This window comes from Chiloscyllium punctatum, chromosome 12, assembly GCF_047496795.1.
Source record: "Chiloscyllium punctatum isolate Juve2018m chromosome 12, sChiPun1.3, whole genome shotgun sequence".
NCBI lineage: Eukaryota > Metazoa > Chordata > Chondrichthyes > Orectolobiformes > Hemiscylliidae > Chiloscyllium > Chiloscyllium punctatum.
Genome location: NC_092750.1, coordinates 38,681,394 through 38,698,243, shown reverse-complemented (window position 1 = coordinate 38,698,243; position 16,850 = coordinate 38,681,394).

Here is a 16,850-nt window from a genome sequence, read left to right as displayed (position 1 = left end):
ATGTCACCCCACCCACCCACCTCTCTGGGAGAAACATGACTTCAAGATAAGTGATGAAGGTGGGTACCAGTGAAATGGATGATGAGGAAATTAATAGTGGAAGGGAGAGTGAACAGATTGGACTTGGGTAAGACTCAGGTGTAACAATGGCATGGTTATAGTCTGAGTGAGAGCCAGCAGCAGCGTAAATGAACAGAGGGGGTGGAAGGGGGTATTAATGTCATGGAATGGCAATGTGCATTTTAGAAGAAGGGAGATTTGGAGACGGGATGGACAAAGAAATAGAAAATCTCTTGGGGGGGAGGGGGCTGACCGGAACAGGAAAGAGTCCTTTCATCTCTGAGCACATTGGTTGAGATCTTGACCTATCTACTTGCATGTTCTATTGTTTCGTGATCAACTTATACTCAAGGCCAACAAAACAAAATGTCTCTAATTAATTAGACTGGAATCTACTGTGTGTGGAAGAGAGTTCAATAGCACTTATTGCTGTTGTGCAATGAACTGGTTCCTCTCCTCAGTAATTAGGTTTTGATTTTTTTTTACTTAGCTCCTTTGCCTTAGACTGTCTCTGCTTTACCACTTCTTTTCAAAACCGTAAATAAAACTCAAATCAGCTTTAACCTTTTATTCCAGAGACTGCTAATCAGTCTTCTCATGATCTGAAACTTGATAACATGCTGCGAAATCTGCATTCCTTCCAAGGCTGACTAAAATGGAATGCCCAGAACAACACACCACTTCAGTTGATTTTTTTAAACTCTTATTCATGTTAGCTGGGGTCACCACAGTAGTGGTTAATCACCTTTGTACAAAACCCTGGATTTAGTGGCCACCTTTTTATTGCCAGATATCCTTATTGCAACGAATCCTTTCCATTTAGGGTAGCCGGGGATGAGCATGATTTCACACTAACTGTTCTACACCAGTATTCCTTCATATATAAGTCTTGAACCTGGGCTTTCTGGTTCAGATACTGGGGAGCTAACCATTCCCATCCCCTTCAATGACTCCAGATAAGTTTAAATACCAAGTCTACTTGGCTCCTTGATTATTTTTCATAACTCATCTGGCATTTTAGTGGTCTATACACATGAAACCCTTGATCTTTGGATATATGCCATATTGTGTGGTCAGGTTATTAACAAATTTAGTCAATAGTTGAGGTTCTAGCACCAACCTTTGTAGAACAGCACAAGTCAGTTCCTTCCAATTTCAATACTCAATGTCTGTTTTGTCTTCTGCCTTACCAATCTTATCTCCAGGTCACTAACTTTGGTTTGTGAAGTGAGATGACAGATGGGGTAGGCAAATTGAATTGGGAGATGGATAGGAAACTGGATAGGATGTAGAAAAGAGGAAAAAGGCAACAAGATGCTGATTTTCTTTTGATAGCTTGAACCTGGAGTATAACAATTGGAGAATTAGTTTATAGAGGCATTCAAGACAGTATCTGAGAACGATATGTTCTGGAACCGAACAGGAGACAAGCTGTTCTAAACCTGGTAATATGTAACAACACAGGATTAAATAATGACCTCACAATAAAGGAACTTTTTCGGTAAAAGTGATCATATCATAAAGATTTCACGTTTAATTTAAGGGTAAGAAATTTAGGCTGAAGCTACCATCCTAATAAAAGCAATGACACACTTGCCTTCATTGGTTGTAGCTTTGAATATAGGAGTTGGGATGTCATGTTGTGGCTGTACAGGACATTGGTGAGGCCACTTACAGTCAGAGTTATACAGCATGGAAACAGACCATTCAGTCCAACTCATCCATGCTGACCAGATATACTAAACTGATTTGGTTCCATTTGCCAGCATTTGGCCCATATCCCTCTAAGCTCTTTTTTGTTCATGTACATTTCCAGATGCCTCTTAAATTTTGTAATTGTATCCACATCCACCACTTCCTCTGGCAGCTTGTACCATACATGCACACCCTCTGTATGAAAAAGTTGCCCCTCAGGTCCCTTTTTAACTCTTTCCCCTCTCACCTTAAACCTATCCCCTCTCATTTTGGACTCCCCTACCTTGGGTAAAAGATCTTGGCTTTTCATCCAATCCTTCCTTTCATGATATTAAACCTCTGTAAGGTCTTCATTCAGCCTCAGACGCTCCAGGGGAAAAAATGCACAACTATTCACTCTCTCCCTATAACTGAAATCCTCTGATTCAACATCCTTGTAAATCTTTTCTGAGCCCTTAAATCTTATGAATAATTACAGTGCTGAGAATCTATGCATACTAGTAGTCCAGCCATTGGTATCTACCAGGTAGAAGATTTCGGGAATATTAGATGAACATGCCAACTGGCACTGCAGTGTGATTCTGTCATTGCTCAGAATTGATCATCCATTTTATTCTGTGAGACAGTCTTTTGTCGGTTATACCAGAGAGTGCTAATTGTTGGTGTACATGTTCTCTGAGAATGTGTAATATATTGACACAAGCTTTTGTATCAATTTTGGCTTTCAGAGTGTATTGACCTGCCTTTTGGAGACATATATATGATGTTGATAGTTGTAAAAACTTCTGCTTTACTTACACTATCAGTTTGGTGTGAAAGGTTGAAAAAAATTAAAGGCTTGTCTTCTTACAAAGATTGTGTGTTTCTAAGTTTGTTAACTGATCACATCTTTGATATGTTTGTGTTAGCGTGGATGAAATGATATCAGTCCGAGCCCAGAGTGCGGTTCAACAATCGGTAACGTTTATTGATACAGTAACACCGGCGGAGACCAACCGAGGTCCGAATCTCGGCTGTTCTGCTGTTCCCGCGCGCTGCTACACATTATATACCTTTCTTTGTCAGGATGTGAGGATTTTGAGTATGAATGGGATGATAGTTCCCCATCATCGCTGGAGTAGGTGCAAATGGTGGGTTTCCTGCCATCCCAGGAGAGTTGCAGTGTACACACAATAGGGTGCTCATTGGATTATGTAAATGGGTCCGGGTACTATCTGCTTGTCTCTCTCTGTGAGGGCTGGAGGCTAGCACCCCCCTTTGTTCCCTTGGGGTGCTGGTGTGTATTAGTCTGTTCGTTCCTGTCTGGTGGAAGCCTGTCCTTTGTGTCAGGATGGTTCTGTGTTGATGAATATGGGTGTGTTTCAGTCAGTCTCTTGATTTGATTAGGAGATGGGTCTCCATATTAATTAGCTCCGGAGTTTCGCTCTGTGGGTCATGGTTAGTGTCTGGCCTAGTGTGGATTTGATCTGTTCTCTGGCTCCCATCTCCCGGTCACATGGGTGGACCGGCAGCTGCTGAGTTCTGTGGGTTTAAGCTGCGGCTGCCGTTTAAAACACAAAATGAATTCCTATAGTTTTACCGATGTAGGCATAGTCCCGTGACAAATGCGGGGCTGCTCTGATGCCCGCTTGCATTTGTGTACACCTGGACAACTCTCTGTGCTGCTGGCATTGTAGTATTGCACTACTTTGTTGGTCACCTGTTTCTTGTTCCAAGGTCTGGTTTAGAGTTTTGAAACCAGATTTTCTGCACCAGCATGTCCGATGTCCTTTGGTGCCCCGTACTTTGCAGATGTGGGCAGCCACTATTCTGTCATTTTTGTGTCCATCCTCCAACAAGGTGTCAATGATATTGCCCTATTTCTTGCCCTTCTTTCTTGAAGGCTTTGATTGGAGTGCAGGCAATTACTGATTTGATGAGCCTTTCATCCTAATCTTCAGAGAAATCATGCCTTTGTAGCATCTGATGACGAAGTCTTTGATAGACTCTTGGGTTTCAGTCTATAAGACACAATTTGGAATTTGATAATTTATAAGTACTTCAATTAAATTAAAATACTCTCAGATATTCTCTGAATTTTTTTTATCATCCACAAAGTCTGAATGCATTTACTCTATGAAACCCTTCACAGCCGACAGCCAGGAAGATTTTCAGAACTGTCCTCTCAGGATCATTTATGGATTGATCTGCAAAGTACATCTGCATATGTTGCTTGATAGCTGAATATGATATTCACTTCCCAAACCATAAGCAAATGCTGGCTTTACAATTGGTATTAAAGGTCTGATACTTTTCATTTTTGTTCAAGTTGGTTTGTTCTGTTCTTTTTTTGTTTTCCTTCTTTTGTTTCTGTTTTATTCTATTTTTAACTTCTTTAAGATTTATTTGCAATCTCTTTAACAAGTTTGAGAATCGGTCTCCACCTGACAGATATGTTCTAGCAAGTTTTAGTCATTGAGGCATGAAGTAAGGAGTGTTGACATCACACCAGCTTTTCAGAAAATAATGTCTGAACCAACCAACCAACCAGTACAGTCAGGTAAGCTTCTCTTGTTTAGAAAATCATTTTTAGTGCTGAAAGTTTTATTTCAAATAAGTCAGGGATAGAGTTAGACTGACAGGTACATTTTGACTATTGTAGCAGCTATAAGCTATAGATTAAATTACCTACAGTGTAGAAACAGGCCCTTCGGCCCAACAAGTCCACACCGATCCTCTGAAGAGTAACCCGCCCAAACCCATTTCCCTCTTACTAATGCACCTAACACTATGGACAATTTAACATGGCCAATTCACCTGACCTGCACATCTTTGGAGTGTGGGAGGAAACCAGAGCACCCGGAGGAAACTCACGCAGACACAGGGAGAATGTGCAAACTCCACACAGACAGTCACCCAAGGCTGGAATTGAACCTGGGACCCTGGTGCTGTGAGGCAGCAGTGCTATCCACTGAGCCACCGTGCCGCCCATTCTTATAAATATAAGAACATGGGTCAGGTAGGACTGAAGAATTCAAAATTTTATTATAGCTCCTGATGTTTATGTATGTATACTGTGATCACAGGCATTTGTAGTCTGTCCTCAAGCTATGCAACTTGAATGTAGTGTGGCGTGCTTCCCTCAGCAAGTCAGAGAACAGAGCTCAGTAAGCTGGAGACCGAGAACTTTTATATCATATGCCATGATAGGGTGATGGCCTCAAGAGCATGTCCTTAAAGATACATTGCATATCTTTTGCAACACACAGCACAATATTTGGTGGAAACAACACCAGTGTACCCAACTCATCCTTCTAAGAAAGCCCAAGCATTTCGGGTATCAGCCACTCCTCTGAACCATCTCAAATGCATTTACATCCTTCCTTGAATAAGGCGATCAAAACTGCACACATATAAACATAAGAACAAGGAGCTACAGTAGGCCACTCAGCCCTCCAAGCCTGCATTGCCATTCAATAGAATCATGCCTGATCTGATTTTAACGTTAACTCTACATTCCTATATACCCAAGCGACATGCTTCACATTCAACAACCAAATATATGAACAGATCAATGGGACACCTATGGGCTCACCTATATCTGGGCTCATCACAGAAGCAGGGATGCAAAGGTTGGAACAAGCAGCCCTCCCACAAATCCGACCCAAACTCTGGATCAGATACGTTGTTGACACTTTTGTAATTATTAAGAGAACAGAGATTGAGAACACACATCGGAATATCAACACCATATTCATAGGGATCAAATTTACGAGAGAGGAGGAAGCCAACAACCAATTCCAAATCCTGAATGTCATGGTAGAAAAACACAGAATCGTGAATGCACTACAAGAATGTACAGAAGAGCCTCACACTTGGACCAGATCCTGATTTACAGCAGCAACCACCCGAATGCACAAGAAAAGCTGCATTAAGACCATGTTCAAAAGGGCTAGAACACATTGCAGCTGTGGAGAGAGAAAGAAGAACAGCTCTACAGAGTCTTCACCAAGAACAGATATCCCCACAACTTCATCTGCAGAAGCCTAGTAGACAAATTACATGATGAGGACATGCCACAGCCTAACTCAGTGGCCACGCTACCTTTTATATTAAAAAAATCTCTGAACTGACAGCCAGACTTCTCCGAACACTGGGATTCATGACAGCCCATAAACTGACAGCCACGCTCAGACAACAACTGACCAGAACAAAAGACCTGATACACATCATGTGCAAGACTAACATAATTTACAAGATTCCATGTGAAGACTGCACAAAACACAATGTAGGGCAAACAGGCAGACAATGAACAATCACATCCACTAACGCCAACTAGCCACTATCCGCCTTGACCAGCTGTCCCTCTAAGCTATACACACAGATGACAAGGACCACAAATTTGACTGGGACAACACAACAATCATAGGACAAGCTAACCAGAGGACAGCCAGAGAATTCCTAGAAGCATGGCTCTCATCCACAGACTCCATCAAGCACATTCACCTGGACCCAATATACCAGCCACGACAAGGAACAACAGGAGCCGGCAACCAGGAGCAGCAGGAACAGAACCAAATAAACTCCAGAAGATACAGTACAGCAGCACTACACAGGAGGTTCCAAAGCACTCAAGATGTCGCCGAGACAGGATGAAATGTTTGCAAATCAACTTCCGCCCCCACGCCTAACCCAGCCCCCACTCCCAGCTCCAGCCCCACACCAGGTCCCAGGTCCTAGCTCCCAGCCCTGCCATGTTTTCACCATCCCTCCAGACCTCCCCCTCTCTGAGGATGAAAGATCAGTCCTCAGCAGAGGCCTCACCTTCATTCCCCTATGCTCTCGGATTAACGAGTTCAACACGCGGCGTGACATCGAACAATTCTTCTGCCGCCTTCGCTTCCGCGCCTACTTCTTCAACCAGGATTCTTGCCCACCCTCTGACGGCCCCTTTTCCCACCTCCAACACACCCCATCCACCTGGACACCCCGTGCTGGCCTCTTACCCGCCCTCGATCTCTTCATAGCCAACTGCCGCCGCAACATTGACCGCCTCAACCTGTCCACTCCTCTCACCCACTCCAACCTCTCACCCTCACAATATGCAGCCCTCCACTCCCTCCGCTCCAACCTCACTATCAAACTGACTGACAAGGGAGGCATGGTGGTAGTTTGGCGCACCAATCTTTACATTGCTGAGGCTAAACGCCAGCTCGCGGACACCTCCCCCTACTGCCCCCTTGACCATGACCCCACCTCCCACCATCATCTCCCAAACCATCCATAGTCTCATCACCTCAGGGGATCTCCCATCCACCGCCTCCAACCTCATAGTCCCACAACCCCGCACCGCCTGTTTCTACCTCCTGCCCAAAATCCACAAACCTGACTGTCCTGGCTGACCCATTGTCTCAGCCTGTTCCTGCCCCACCGAACTCATCTCTGCATATCTCGACACGGTCCTGTCCCCCTTAGTCCAAGAACTCCCACCAACGTTCGGGACACCACCCACGCCCTCCACCTCCTCCATGATTTTCGCTTCCCCGGTACCCAATGCCTTATCTTCACCATGGACATCCAGTCCCTATACACCTCCATCCCCCATCACAAAGGACTCAAAGTCCTCCACTTCTTCCTTTCCCGCTGTACCAACCAGTACCCTTCCACTGACACCCTCCTTCAACTGACTGAACTGGTCCTCACTCTGAACAATTTCTCTTTCCAATTCTCCCACTTCCTCCAAACCAAAGGAGTAGCCCTGGGCACCCACATGGGCCCCAGCTATGCCTGCCTCTTCATAGGATATGTGGAACAGTCCATCTTCCGCAGCTACACTGGCACCACCCCCCACCTTTTCCTCCACTACATCGATGACTGTATTGGCGATACCTCATGCTCCCACGAGGAGGTTGAACAGTTCATCCACTTTACTAATACCTTCCACCCCGACCTCAAATTTACCTGGACCATTTCAGACTCCACCCTCCCCTTCCTAGACCTCTCCATTTCTATCTCGGGCGACCGACTCAACACAGACATTTATTATAAACCGACCATCTCCCACAGCTACCTAGATTACACCTCCTCCCACCTGCCCCCCTGTAAAAATGCCATCCCATATTCCTAATTCCTTCGCCTCCACCGCATCTGCTCCCAGGAGGACCAATTCCAATACCGATCAACCCAGATGGCCTCCTTCTTCAAAGACAGCAATTTCCCCTCAGACGTGGTTGATGATGCTCCCCACCGCATCTCCTCCACTTTCTGCTCCTCTGCCCTTGAACCCCGCCCCTTCAATCGCCACCAGGACAGAACCCCACTGGTCCTCACCTACCACCCCACCCACCTCCAGATACATTATATCATCCTTCGTCATTTCCGCCACCTCCAAACAGACCCCACCACCAAGGATATATTTCCCTCCCCTCCCCTATCAGCGTCCCAGAAAGACCACTCCCTCTGCGACTCCCTCATCAGGTCCACACCCCCCACCAACCCAACCTCCGCTCCCGGCACCTTCCCTTGCAACCGCAAGAAATGCAAAACTTGCACCCACACCTCCCCCCTCACTTCCCTCCAAGGCCCCAAGAGATTCTTCCATATCCATCACAAATTCACCTGCACCTCCACACACATCATTTACTGCATCCGCTGTACCCAATGTGGCCTCCTATACATTGGGGAGACAGGCTGCCTACTTGCGGAACGTTTCAGAGAACACCTCTGGGACACCCGCACCAACCAACCCAACTGCCCCGTAGCTGAACACTTCAATTCCCCCTCCCACTTCGCCAAAGACATGCAGGTCTTTGGCCTCCTCCATCGCCAGACCATGGCAACACGACACCTGGAGGAAGAGCGCCTCATCTTCCGCCTCAGAACCCTCCAACCACAAGGGATGAATGCAGATTTCTCTAGCTTCCTCATTTCCCCTCCCCCCACCTTATCTCAGTCCCAACCCTCGGACTCAACACCGCCTTCTTGACCTGCAATCTTCTTCCTGACCTCTCTGCCCCCACCCCCTCTCCGGCCTAACACCCTCAACTTAACCTCCTTCCACCTATCGCATTTCCAACACCCCTCCCCCAAGTCCCTCCTCCCTACCTTTTATCTTAGCCTGCTTGGCACACTCTCCTCATTCCTGAAGAAGGGCTTATGCCCGAAATGTCGATTCTCCTGCTCCTTGGATGCTGCTTGACCTGCTGCACTTTTCCAGCAACACATTTTTCAAATCAGCTTCCTAGTTTGGCGAACATACCCACAACTACGGCACCCAAGCTACAAGTCTTTACACGAATCTTGAATCCAAATAATCTTTCTTCCCTTTTAGTAATCAAGAATCTATCTACCTTTCGTTTACTTTAAAAGTATTTAAAGACTCTGCATTCACTGACTTTTGAGGAACAGAATTCCAAAGACACTCAACCCCCTGAAAGAAAAAAAAGAGTCCTCATCTCTATTTTAAATAAGCACCCCTTATTTTTAAACAATGACCCTTAGTTTCAGATTCTCCTTCAAAAGGAAACATCCTTTTCACATCTACTTGGTCAAGACCCCTCGATCTTATGTTTCTGACTCTTTTAAACTCCAGCTGAACCAGTTGAGCCTTTTCTCTTACGGCAATCCATTCATCTCGGTTTTATTCTAGTTTACGTTTTTTGAACTGTTTCAAACATATGAACATCTTTATTTGGGTATGTTCTCCAGTACTGTACAAAATCATTCAGATGTGGTGTCGGTAATGTCTGTACAACCTACTCTTTTCATTCATATTCCCTTACAATTAACCACAACATTCTATAAACTTTCCTGATTACTTGCTGTGCCTACATACTAATCATTGGTCAGTTGTTAGCACTACAGCCTTACAGCACCAAGGACCCAGGTTCAATCCCAACCTCAGGCAACTGTCTGTGTGGTGTTTGCACATTCTCCCCGTGTCTGCATCGGTTTCCTCTTGGTGCTCTGGTTTCCTCCCACAGTCTGAAGATGTGCACATTTAGCATGGTGGATTGGCCATGCTAAATTGCCCATAGTGTTAGGTGCATTAGTCAGAGGGAAATGGGTCTAGGTGAGTTATTCTTCAGAGGGTCAGTGTGGACTTGTTGGCTGAAGGGTCTGTTTCCAAAAATAACCTTCTGTGATTTCATGTTTTAGAACACCCAGATCTCTCTCTGCATCTTAGAGCTCTGCAGCCTCTCAGTATTTAGATCGATTGCATTCTTTCTTTCTACCAAAATGGACAATTTCCCACTTTCCCACATTGTACTCCATTTCCCAGATATTTTCCCACTCACTTCACCTATCTATATCCCTCTGTAGGCTCCTTATGCCTGCTTCACAACTCCCTTTCCCACACTAATTTTGTGCCATTAGCAAACTTAGCTACCATAGTTTTGATCCATTCATCCAAATCATTTCTGCAAACTGTAAAAAGTTGAGGTCCCAGCACCAATCCCTTTGGCACATCGCTCGTGATATCCTGTCAGCGTGAAAAAGACCCACTTATTCCTACTGCTTGCTTCCTGGTAGCCAGTTTCAATTTATGCCAGAATCTACCCTGAACACCATGTGCTTTTGTTTCCCTTAATACCCTTTGTGGCCGCTTATCAAATCAAATCAGTGTTCAAGATTCCAAGGATTGGGATTCTGCAACAAGTAACTCACTTGCTGGTTTCCCAATACGTGCCCATTATCTATAAAGCATAGCACTAGGCTGTGACAGAATACTCACTGCTTGGTTGGTTGAGTGCAGCTTCAGTAATGCTCAAGAAGGTCAACAGCATTCAGGACATGGAAGGCCTCTTCATTACCACCACACCTATCATCTTAAACATTCAATCTGTCCATCACTGATGCACATTGACAGTAGCTTGCACCTTCATTTGTTCCTTTTGAATCTGCATCTTTGAAACCTCTGACACCTAGAAGGACATGGATGGTAATACCATGTTCTACCCTTGAAGCTATTTACCATGCTGATTTGGACCTAAATCATCATTCCTTCACTATCACTGAGTCAAGATCCTGGAACCCCTTTCCTAGCAGCATTGAGTGTAACTGTACTCTGTGGACTACAGTAGTTCAAGAAGATCGCCCTTCACCATACTCTTAAGGACAATTGGGGTTGGACAATAAATTCTGGCCTTGCCAGAGATGCTCACATCTATGCAATAATTTTTAAGAAATTCATGGAGTTACATTGTAAGATTAGATTACATTACAGTGCGGAAACAGGCCCTTCGGCCCAACAAGTCCACACCTACCCGCCGAAACGTAACCCACCCATACATTTACCCATTACCTAACACTACGGGCAATTTTAGCATGGCCAATTCACCTGACCTGCACATCTTTGGATTGTGGGAGGAAACCAGAGCACCCGGAGGAAACCCACGCAGACACGGGGAGAATGTGCAAACTCCACACAGTCAGTCGCCTGAGGCGGGAATTGAACACGGGTCTCAGGTGCTGTGAGGCAGCAGTGCTAACCACTGTGCCACCGTGCCACCCACTACAGAATACATAGAAAGCCAGACTCCAATGCTACTCGCTCGTATAATAACTTTTGACTAAAATTTAGCTGAGATCTATAAGCAGTGAATAAATTCTAATTTTTTATGTGTAATTATGTTGGAATATCCTAGTCCTGTTTTCAATAACATACATCTGCAATACTTTATTAAAATTTGTATTCTTTGTGTATACTGTAAGCAGAAAACAGTGCTAGACCAATCCTCCCTGACCCAATAACTGTGCAGATGCATTCTCATCAGCGCCATAAGAGAACACACTGCGTCTGATCTGACATCTTTTCACCTTGTGTCAGTTAATTCATCAGACAAACACTCTCTCTCTTCTCAGGAAGTCATTTGAATATAATTGGTATCATTTATAAAGCAAACAAATGTTCAATAAGGCTCAGGATATAATAATAGGCTTGACAAAAAGACTGGCAGCAAGTATCGATTTGCCATGCCATAGCTGTGAAGAAAGTATCAACGTACAAAGATTAATGACGCTTGAAGACAACGCACATGAACAAATGATTAAATAATAGATGTTGTCAGATTTTATTGACAGAAGCTCATTCAGTTTACAGTTGCTTTAAACAGGGTTGCCAAATTGCTTAATTTGAGCAGATTGCAGTGTAGAAATTATGCCCTGAGACTGAGGTAGCCTGAGTTAATTGTGCTCAACGGAAATACTTCTATCCTATATGGCTGATTCAAAAGAGTGTTCTAACCAAAGCTAATTCAAATTATTAAAGAATATTGAAAACAAATTCCAGTTCTGTAAAGATTTACCAGAATGTTGCCAGGACTGGAGGATTTGAGTTATAAGGATAGGCTGGGACATTTTCTGCTGGAGACTGCGGGGTGACCTTTAGAGGTTTCTAAAATCATGAGGGGCATAGATAATGTGAATAGAAAAGGTCTTTTCCGAAGGGTAGGGTGTTCAAAACTAAGGGGCATATTTTTAAGGTGAGAGGAGAAAGATTTAAAAGGGACTAGAGGGGCCACGTTTTCACACAAAGGGTTCAGATGTGGAATGCACTGCCAGAGGAAATGGTAGATTCAGGGACAGTTACAACATTTTAAAAGATATTTGGACAGGCACATGAATGGGAAAGGTTCAGAGAGATACAGACCAAATGCAGGCAAATGGGACTAATTGCATTTGGGAAACCTTGTTGGCATGGATGGGTTGGACCAAAGGGTCTGTTTCTTAAATATGACCAATTTTGCTACAATGATATGTTTACATATTTTCCTCTGCTTCCTGTTTCCTACATTTATTCTTCACCTAGCAGCCCATTCAATGATGGCCATGAACTTATTTAGAGAGCACGGCTATTAGCTGGTAAACCTTTGTCCGAATCAGTAATGAGAGACTGGTGTTAATTATTCCTACTATGCACGATATAGCATCCTGCTGCTATGCCAAGCACAGAATAGACATTTAGCTTGAAAATCAACAAAATTCCCTCAAGTAAAACAGATAAAATTGAAGTGCTCCATCAACTGGGAACTTGAACTTTTGATCTACTAATTAAGCATATGAAAAATGGCTGAAACAAGGAGGCCATTCTACACATAATAATTTATCTTGTAGGCCTTTTCTGAGCAAAAAACCAATCAATCTATTCTTGGAAAATTATTTTTTTCCTAAGCATCTGTTTCTGTTTAGCAGTGAATATGCCGGTTTTGTTGTCGAACAACAGCTAATGAAATGGAGTCACATTCTCATAATCAAAATAAACAGCTGTCTAATACTGATTCACACTGACCTGGAGTTTTTATTTTGTTATGCTGCTTTTTTGACACAATTTGGTCATAAGTGCAATTGGCACATCAGCTTGCAGAGTTATAAGCTCAGTTCATATTGAGTACAACCAGAGCTTCCCCTATCTTTAAAACTAATTTTAAATATGCTGTGCTGGAGGAAGGCTATTATATTGCCCATACCCGAGGGTGAATTAATCACTGTTCCATGTCATCGACAGGGGCTTTAAAAATTTGGCTGGTTCCTTTGGATGTAAGACATCTAAAAGTACATTTTTAATTTTTTTGTGACTTTTTTTGGTCCAGTTTATTCAAACTAATTAATGTACACTATCTAGAAAGCAATTTTATGATTTTTCTAAAACAATTTGCAGGTACTTAATGTTGGGTTCCTCAGAAGTGCTGAATTTTTTTAAGTTCACTTGAGGGATCTGGGTGTCTCTAGTTGCCCTTGAGGTGGTACTAAATTGGTTATTGAACTACTGTAGTTCACGTGCAGGAGGTAAACCCACAATTCTGTGCGAGGAAATTTTGAGGATTTTGGCCTAATGATATATTTCTGAGTCAGGGTAGTTATTGGTTTGGAGGGGAACCAGCAGGTGGTGTTTCTGCTGCCTTTGTCCTTCTGGATGGAAGTTTCTGTTGAGTTGGAATGTGCCATCTCAAGACCTTTGAATTTCTGCAATGCATTTGTAGATGGTGCATACTACTACTGCTACTAAGTGTCGATGTTGGAGGGAGTGGATATTTATGGATGTGTTGCCAATCAAGCGGGCTGCTTTATCCTGGTTGGTGTTGAGCTCTTGAGTGTTGCTGAAGCTGCATTCATCCAGGCAAGTGAGGAGTATTCCATCATAGTCCAGATTTTTGCTGGATGCAAGGTGATTTCAAGGTGATTTAGAAAAGTTGAGTGAGTGGGGAAACATGTGGTTTATGCAGAACATTCAGCCGTGATGTAAAGTTGTACACTTTTTAGTGTGAAAAAGAGAAAGGCCGAGTACTGTTTAAATGACATGTTGTGAAATGTGGCTGTATAAAGGGATCTGTGCATCCTTGTACACAATCAATGAATGTAAACAGGCAGGTGCAGCAAGCAGTGAGGGAGGCAAATGGTGTATTGGCCTTCATTGCAAGAGGTTATGTGTTCAGAAGCCTGTAGAAAGGATCTTGGTGAGACCACACCAGAAGGTTTGTGTACAATTCTTTGGTCTCTCTACCAATGATAGAATGCACATGCGATCGAGGGAGTGCGGCGGGGATTCACTAGGCTGATGCTGGGGATGGCTAGACTGTCCTATGAGGAGAGATTGGCTCACGGGGTCAGTACTCACTAAAGTTTAGAAGGGTGATAGGGGATCTGATGGAAATGTACACAATTCTAACGGTGCTGGACAGACAGATGCAGGGAGGATGTTTAGCCTGTTTGGGGTGCCGAGAACAGTCTCAGAATATAGAGTAGATGGATTAGGACTGAGACAAGGAAATTGTTTTTCACTCAGGTAGTTAAATCTGTGAAATTCTCCTCCATAGTAAGCTATGGAAGACATCATGGAAAATATTCAAGAAAGAAACTGATAATTTTTTAGATATTAGCAGCATAAAGGGGAATAGGGAGAATGCAGGAATATAACATTGATATAGGGGATCAGACATGATCAGATTGAATGATGGAGCAGGCTGAAAGGCCAGAATAACCTATTCCTGCTATGGACCAGTGGGCAGAACAGCAATGGATCTCCAAGTGATGGTCCACTTAAAGTCTCTAACAATATCTACGATATCAGTGTGATGTTTAATTTTTGGTTGACATTAGTTTATCATTTATGGGTTATGGATTTCACTGGCTGGACTGGTGTTTATTGCCCATCCCTATTTGCTCTCAAGAAGGTGATGATGAACTGCCTTCTTAAAGTGCCTCAGTCCATTTGGTGTAGCTACAATCACAATTCTGTTCCTGGCAATACTGAAGAAATGACGATAAATGTGCAAAGAAAACATGTTTACTGCAAGACCTAGCAAGACAAGATGGTGCTATACCTCTGCCATGTTAGACTAAACAGTTCCTGTAGGTGCCACACTTACTGAGGATGCAGGCAGCAACCTTCATGAGCAACAGCTCATATAATATAGAGAGCTGGCATGTCCACACATCATGGTAGGCAGTGGTTTAGACTTGATTTGACTGCTCCTACAACATGTGGTGATATCTTCAGGCTCAGCTTGAAGCTGGCCTGCTCATGCAGTACAGTAAGCAGCTGGGAAGAGCTAGGAGAAAGTGAGGACTGCAGATGCTGGAGATCAGAGCTGAAAAATGTGTTGCTGGAAAAGCGCAGCAGGTCAGGCAGCATCCAAGGAGGAGGAGCAGGGAAGAGCTGCAGATTTGAGTATCTTACCGAAGGTTTCAACAGGAGAAACCCTCATGGCAATCCCCAACGAGGAATAGTACTCGAGGAAAATAATGTCTGACCTGGTAAGAGATGTGCTGGCAGCAGCAGAGTTAGTAACGCTCTGGAGAAGGTGACTTAGTAATTCTGAAGCAGATATTGGCTGTGTTGAGAAGTACTGGTATACAGAAGTGATCTTGAGTCAAGAGTTCAAAGATGAGCAAATAGACATCGGAGGTTCTGTGAGCAATGCTTAAAATCACTGTGAGACAGGAGAAATTTTTAAAATGTGTAGTAACTCAGACTAGAAAAGTGAGAAATTTAAAAAATTTCTTCCAGTTCAGATCGAGCATCACTGCCACAGTGAACAGCCGCAATGAGAAATGGCTACAGGAATAAAATTAAAATGCTAGGAAAGGAGTATTAATCTGAGGTTACAGATACTGTGACAGCATAATTAAAACAATTTTGGGTCTGAGCAGACCTAATTTACTGGGGACAGAAAGTTAGGGGGACTTTTTTCAGGCTGAAGGAAATCCTTTATCAGAGCCATTATATGGGCAGGAATCATTTATTTAAAATGCAAGGATCTTAAATCGTTCAGTGAAGTCATGGTTAAAATAGGAATTGTTTATTAAAGCTGTGAACAGGGTGATTCATACAGTGAAGCTGTGAAAATGGCACTCTCCTCCTTTTTGGCTATTAAACTGAAATCCTCCATTTTAGTTGCCAAACATGGGACAGCCTTCCAGAACAGCAGCAAACTGCTATTTCCATGAAATAGAAAATATTTTCGGCAAGTAAAAATGTAATCACATTGGGATGGCACAGTATCAGAAACTATATTTCTGGAAAGGCTGTATTTCAGAGATGGGCCAAGTGGAACACAGATTGCATGTCTTGGAGAAAACAATTTCTGAAAAACAGAATAGCTTCCAAATTAGACACTAAATAAGAAGCTAAGCAAGTAAATACATGTATGTACAGAACTTGGAGTATAGCTGATGATACTAAAGCATGTGAAGTGATCAAAGAAAATACAAATTCTTTTGAAGAATTACTGAAAGCTCTTGATGATTATTTCAACTCCAAAACAAATAAAATTATTGAAAGAACAGTGTCCACCAGAGCCATCTGAGGTGCCTTGATTAGATTCATTGCTGCCAATCTTTGTTATGGATATCAAATTGCTGATATCACATGGGAACAAAGCCCACAAGACAACTTTGGCAGAAGTGAGGCTCAGCCTTCATAAACAGGTTTCTTATAGCCAGTTATGTCATATCATCTCAATGTAACCTGTAACTTATTGCTGACTTAAAATAAATGATACAATTGCCAATATTTTGTTAACTCTAAGACACTCCTCTCTTTAGATCTGGAAGTAGTTTTCTTTTACCATATTAGATCAAGCAGGCCCTGTAGTTTCCTATACTTAAAGGACAAT